Source organism: Galeopterus variegatus, unplaced genomic scaffold (genome assembly GCF_000696425.1).
Source record: "Galeopterus variegatus unplaced genomic scaffold, G_variegatus-3.0.2 Scaffold1874, whole genome shotgun sequence".
Classification (NCBI taxonomy): domain Eukaryota; kingdom Metazoa; phylum Chordata; class Mammalia; order Dermoptera; family Cynocephalidae; genus Galeopterus; species Galeopterus variegatus.
In genome coordinates this window covers 106,497-113,168 of record NW_007727985.1, presented here as the reverse complement: position 1 = coordinate 113,168, position 6,672 = coordinate 106,497, and positions in this window count along the sequence as shown.

The window sequence follows — 6,672 nt, the reverse complement described above, 5'->3', positions numbered from 1 at the left end:
TTTTGTTCATTCCTGGCTCTGCTTCAGATGGCAGAGAATTTGACCCTGTAGGCTACAAGCGTCCAGGTCTTGGAGGCATCAGCAGGAGACTGAAAGGTAGAAAGCAGAAAGAAGCTAGGACATTTCTCTCCCCCACCCTCTGCCTCTGGTGACGTCTCTATCAGAGGCTGTTTCCTTCAAAGTGTAACAGATAGAAATGCTATGGTTTCAAGCTTATACTCCTAGTAGCACTACCTCCTCTCTTTGCCACTCCAGTTTATTGGCCTCAGGCTCTTGTTAATTTATGGGTTAGTTCACAACTCTCTATTTAGCTTCCCAGATCTTCCATGACATTGTACCCAATTCTTTGTATTAAATTCTTCCTCTTTTCAAAACCTTACATGGCTTATTTTGGGGTTGGTTATAGCTTAACTTATATGCCTATCTATATCCATATGAGCCCTCTCTCCCTTCCTTTCCTCTAGTGTCAAAGGTGCATCTCTAACCAAAGGTAATCCTCCACGTGGTTCCATGATACTATATTTGCCAAAACTTCACTGATGATTCACTTTCTCTATCTCCCTTTATTTTCAATCCATGTCTCTCTACTGACCATTTCTTCAAAATCTGTTCAAGTGATTTACCATGTTATAAACCAAACTAAACCAAACTTCCGCAATCCCATGTCCCTCCAGACCTACTATTCTATCACTCTTTCCTTCACTCTTCAATCCACTACAATCATACTTTGGCCTGCCTCCCACCTCATTTTCCAAAAGTTGATTGGGTAAGAATATAAATATCTTCTTAATTGCAAAATCTAGTATATATTTTTCAGTAATGCTACTCGACTTCTCTACTGCAGTGGATTATTAAGCATGACCTTCTTATTAAAACTTTTCTTTCCTTAGCTTCCATAACACCACTTCCTCCTCTATCCTTCCCTTTTAGTCTCCTTTCATGCTCCTCCTCTTCTGCTGACCACTTAAATTTTTGAACTCCATATAGTTCTAACCCTACATTTCTTCTCTTCTAGAACTACTTGCTCTTCCTAAATAATCACATTTACTTCTACAACTTCCACATCTGTGTCAATAGCTAAGAGTGCTTTCCTGAGCTTCACACATACATAACAGTTGCCTATAAGACACTTCCAGGTAGGTCTTTCAAGAATGTCTAACTGACTATTTCCAAAATAACAGTAACCATTTTTTCTCCTGACTCTCCTTTTGAAGCTTCTATCGTTTTGAATAATAGAACAATGCACTCAGACACCCGAACCAGAACCCTGGGAGACAACCTACATTCCGCGTACACTTTCACCTCCCCTATTAGGTCATTTATCACACCTGGTAGATTCTATCTCCTTACTCTATTGCCAGAGTATTTTTAAAGTACTTCAATGGCTCTCCAGTGCCTGCAAGATTACAACATCCTCCATAGCTTAGCCTCTGCCTAACTTTCCCTCTATCCTTCAACTTTCCTGCACATCTTATAGTTCTTTTCAAATATCATATCGTTTTATATTTTTTCCATACATTTGCTTGTGGCACTTCCTCTACCTGGTAAAGCCTTCCTCTCTATCACTAAGGAGATGCTTTGTCTCATCTCTCTCAAAGAGAGTTTTGCTCTCTTTTACATGGAATTCAGAAGACTTTCTCTGAGGTCTAAGAGATGGCCACCAGCATCTTTAGGCTTATCATTTCCTTTTAGCACAAAATCCAAAAGGAAAAAAGAGCATGTTTCCCAAAGACTCCCACAAAAATCCCCAGAAAGACTTTGATTACATGGCTTAGGTCACATGTCCTTCTGTGAATTAGACTTCTACTATATGTGAGATATCTTGTGGGCACTGTTTATGACTTACATTTGTATTCCCAGTACCTGACACACAGAAGATGTTCAATAAGTTAAATAAATGAATAGGGGAGGGAAGTAAGGAAAAAAGGAAGAAATGAAGGAAGGAAAAAGAAAATAACTTGCATATATAAAGATCTGATTCAATATACACACACGGAGTGGGTGAGATGAACTAAGGCTAGATAGAATACAGGTTTCCAGATTCTCAGTTCTATGCTTTTTCAGATTATACACACACACACACACACAAAAGTAAATACTGATATGAGCCACATAATGATGTTTCAGTCAACAATGGACTAATCATATATATGACAGTGGTCCCATAAGTTTACAATGGAGCTGAAAAAATCCTATTGCCTAGTAACATTGTAGCTGTCCTAACATCTAGCACAATGCATTACTCACATAGGAGCAATAGGTTAAACCATATAGCCTAGGGGTGTGGCAGACCATACCATCTAAGTTGGTGTAAGTATACTCTATGAAGTTTGCACAATTATGAAGTCGCCTAACAAAGTATTTCTCAGAACATTATCATTAAGGGTCAGATGACTGCACAGACATAATGATAATGAAACTTATATATTCTTGTTTTTCACCTACTCTGAACTATAAATACTAAAACAAAAAAAGATGATATAAGGTATATTTTAGTGACTCCAAAAAAGTGTAGGAAAAAAGTCACATTAAATGCAAAAATAGAGAAAAAAGATTTTTGGTTAAGGGTTCAAACATTACAACAGAAGAAACTTTGTTACAAACCCTAATTAATTTTTCAGAATGTTCTCTAATTTCTACAAAGAAATAAAAGAACCTGACTTTCTAATATTCCAGAGTGACTGTCTCTATTTAAATTGATAATAGCTTTCTCTGTTTTCCTTGTTTTCTCATTAGCTATATATCTCAGTATTTTCTGATCACTTAAAGTACTTGGCATGATTCCAAACACTCTCTCAGGAGTTGTATTTGTTTTCACTACTTCTAATTTTTTTTTCTGGTGGCTGGTCAGAATTGAAACCCTTGACTTTGATGTTATAACACTGCACCTAACCAATTGGGCTAAACTTCCAACCTCATAATTTTCCATTAACACTTTGGACATATAATATGAACTTATGATCTGCATGTAAATTGCATCTTATTATGAGGTTGCTCTATAGATCTTCCTAAATCCTGTCCCAAGTACTCTTAAGAAACACACACACAAAAAAATAAAAATAAAAAAGGAGAGCCAAGAAAGAATACATTAAAAATGTCTACATACCACAATCAATGCTCACTATGGAACAGACCTTCCAGATACAGCACAACTGCTAGTACTTTATATTTAAAATACTCCTATACTTACAATGGGGTTACATCCTGATAAACCCATCTTAAGTTGAAAATATCTTAAGTGAAGGCTAGGCTAAGATATGATGTTATTATACTACAATATGATATAAAATGCATTTTTTAAAGTATTGGAAGTACTAGCCAGAGCAATCAGGCAAGAGAAAGAAATAAAGGGCATCTGGATTTGAAAAAAAAAAGTCAAACTCTTCCTGTTTGCAGATGACATGGTCCTATATATAGAAAAACCAAAATACTCTACCCCAAAACTTTTAGAACTAATTAACAATCTCAATAATGTTGCAGGATACAAAATCAGCACCCAAAAATCAGTAGCATTTTTATACTCCAATAACGAACTAGCAGAAAAATAAATCAAGAAGACTAGCCCATTTACAATAGTCACCAGAAAAATAAAATACCTAGGAATCAATTTAATCAAGGAGGTGAAAGGTCTCTATGAAGAGAACTACAAATCACTACTGAAAGAAATTAAAGAATACACTAAAAGATGGAAAAACATTCCATGTTCTTAGATTGGAAGAATCAACATTGCAAAAATGTCCATTTTCTTTGAATCTACAGATTCAAAGCAATTTCTATCAAAATACTAAGGACATTCTTCACAGAAGTATAAAAAACAATACTAACACTCATGTGTAACAATGAAAGACCCCAAATAGACAAAGCAATTCTGAACCAAAAAAAAAAAAAAAATTAAACTAGAGGCATAACACTACCTCCCTTTAAATCATACTACAAAGTTATGGTAACCCAAACAGCACGGAACTGGCATAAAAACAGACATATGGACCAATGGAACAGAATGCAGATCCCAGGAATCAACCCACATACTTACAGCCAACTGATCTTTGACAAGGGCAATAATAACATACATTGGGAAAAAAACTGCCTCTTCAATAACTGTTGCTAGGAAAACTGGACATCCATATATAGAACAATGAAACTCAAAATGGATGAAAGACTTAACTATAAGAGCTGGAACTATAAAACTACTGAAAGAAAACATACAGCAAACACTTCATGACATAGGAGTGGGCAAAGACTTTATGAATAAGACCCCAAAAGCACAGGTTAAAAAAGAAAAAATAAACAAATGGGATTATACCAAACTTAAAAGCTTCTGCACAGCAAAAGAAACAGTTAACAGAGTGAAAAGACAACCTGCAGACTAGGAGAAAATACTCACAAACTATGCATCCCACAGGGATTAATATTCAGAATATATAAGATATTCAAATAACTTGACAAATAAGTGAAAAAACAAGTAACCCAACTAAAAAATAGGCAAAGGAGCTGAACAGGCATTTATCAAAGAAAAATATACAAATGGCCAACAGACACATGAAGAAATGCTCAACATCACTAAGCATCAGGGAAATGCAAATCAATACCACACTGAGATATCATCTCATGCCAGTTACATTGGCCATTATCAAAAACAGACTAACAAATGCTGGTGAGGATGTGGAGAAAAGGAAACCCTCCTACACTGTTAGTGGAACTGTAAATTAATGCGACCATTATGGAAAACAGTAATAGAGGTTCCTCAAACAACTACAGCTAGAATTGCCATATGATTCAACAATCCTGCTGCTGGATGTCATTACATCAAAGGGATACCTGCACTTCCATGATTCTTGCAGCTCTATTTACAATAGGTAAGAGTTGGAACCAACCTAAATGTTCACTGATGGACAACTGGATAAGGAAAATGTGAAATATATACACAGTGGAATACTACTTTGCCATAAAAAACATAAAAATGAATGAAATTCTGCCATTTACAACAACAATGATGAATTTAGAGAAAATTATTTTCAGTGAAATAAGCCAGGTACAGAAAGAGAAATGCTGCATTTCCTCATTCATAAGTAGGAGGTGAAAAAAATGAATAAGTAAACAAAAGAAAGAAAGAAAAGGATACAACAATCACAATAATTCGTTGAACTTTCAAAAGGAGAGAAAAGAACTGAGGCCACCAGAGGTGAGAAAGGGGGAGGAGAGGAAAAGTTAGAGAGAACTTGGTAAAGGGCCACAAAAAAAATGTTTACATTGTTTAATGATAAAATTTTAAAATTTTTTTTTATTTAAAAAAAGAAAATTCATTGAATACACCTAACCTACTGAACATCATAGCTTAGTCTAGCCTACCTTAAATGTGCTCAGAACACTTATATTAGCCTACAGTTGGGCAAAATCATCTAACAGAGTCTATTTTACAATAAAGTATTGAATACCTCATGTAATTTATTGAATGAATACTGCACTGAAAATGGAAAACAGAATGGTTCGCTTTCATTGCCCAGCATCACAAGAGTGTATCACATATCACTAGCCCAGGAAAAGATCAGAATTCAAAGTACAGTTTCCAGTGAAAGTGTGTCACTTTTGCACCATGGTAAAGTAAAAAAAATCGTTGTCAAACCGTCATAAGTCAGGATCATCTGTATTTATATAGTCTAGGCTATGTATCCAGTACTCATTTAAGAACTTCATTTACATAATTTAATGCTCACAACAATCCTACAAGATAGGTATTGTCAACAATCCCTGTTTTATAGACACAGAAACCAGGGCACAAAGAGGTTAAGAAATGTGTTAAAACTAATCCAGTTACTTGAAGTACAATCCAAACCCAGGCTGTCTGGGTCCAGACTCTGTCCCCTTAGCCACTACATCACATTGCCTCTTTAAGAGAAATCTGGGGTTATCCAAATCAACTTTGAGAAAGGAGGACACAGCATTATGATGACATTCCTTTGCAAAGAGAAATTTTATGAAGTCAATTCCCACAGTTCCTACTGACACAACCCATTAGTGACATAAATTTGTTGAACCAGAGTTTCAACACATTTATGTACTTCCATATAAACACGTCATATACTTCCACATAAACAGAAAATACACACATGTATAGCCACACAAAAATGCACTCGCATATGTACCCATACTTTTCCACGCACACACATACCCCACACAAAGTCATGTTCTTTTTAAAATTTTTCTATCAGATTATTGTATTTCATGGTATTTCAACTAATATACATGTTTTGCACTTCACTTTTAAGGTCTGATGCAAGCACCATGAGTGACATAATTTGAGGGCAGATACAGGTCAATAAAATGACGAAAAACTATCATGCACTAGAGCTTGGAAATGGCAAAGCACACTTGGTCCCAATCAGTTTTAGAGTTTCATGAATTAAGAAACTTTAATCCGTTTCCAATTCTTTTACACAACTCATTGGAATGTTGTTCTGTAACAACTGATTGATTCGTGAGTTTTCTCTGCCTCTCCTCCAATTCCTTATAAACAAAGTATAAATAGAAGAGGCTCCTACTTTTCCACATACCCAAGACACAATTCAGCAACTGTTAGAAAAGAATGTGATTCCATGGATACTCTATTTAATTATAGAGTTGCATTTATCACACCATATGTAATTGTCTTTTTCCCTGTCTGCATACCCATGA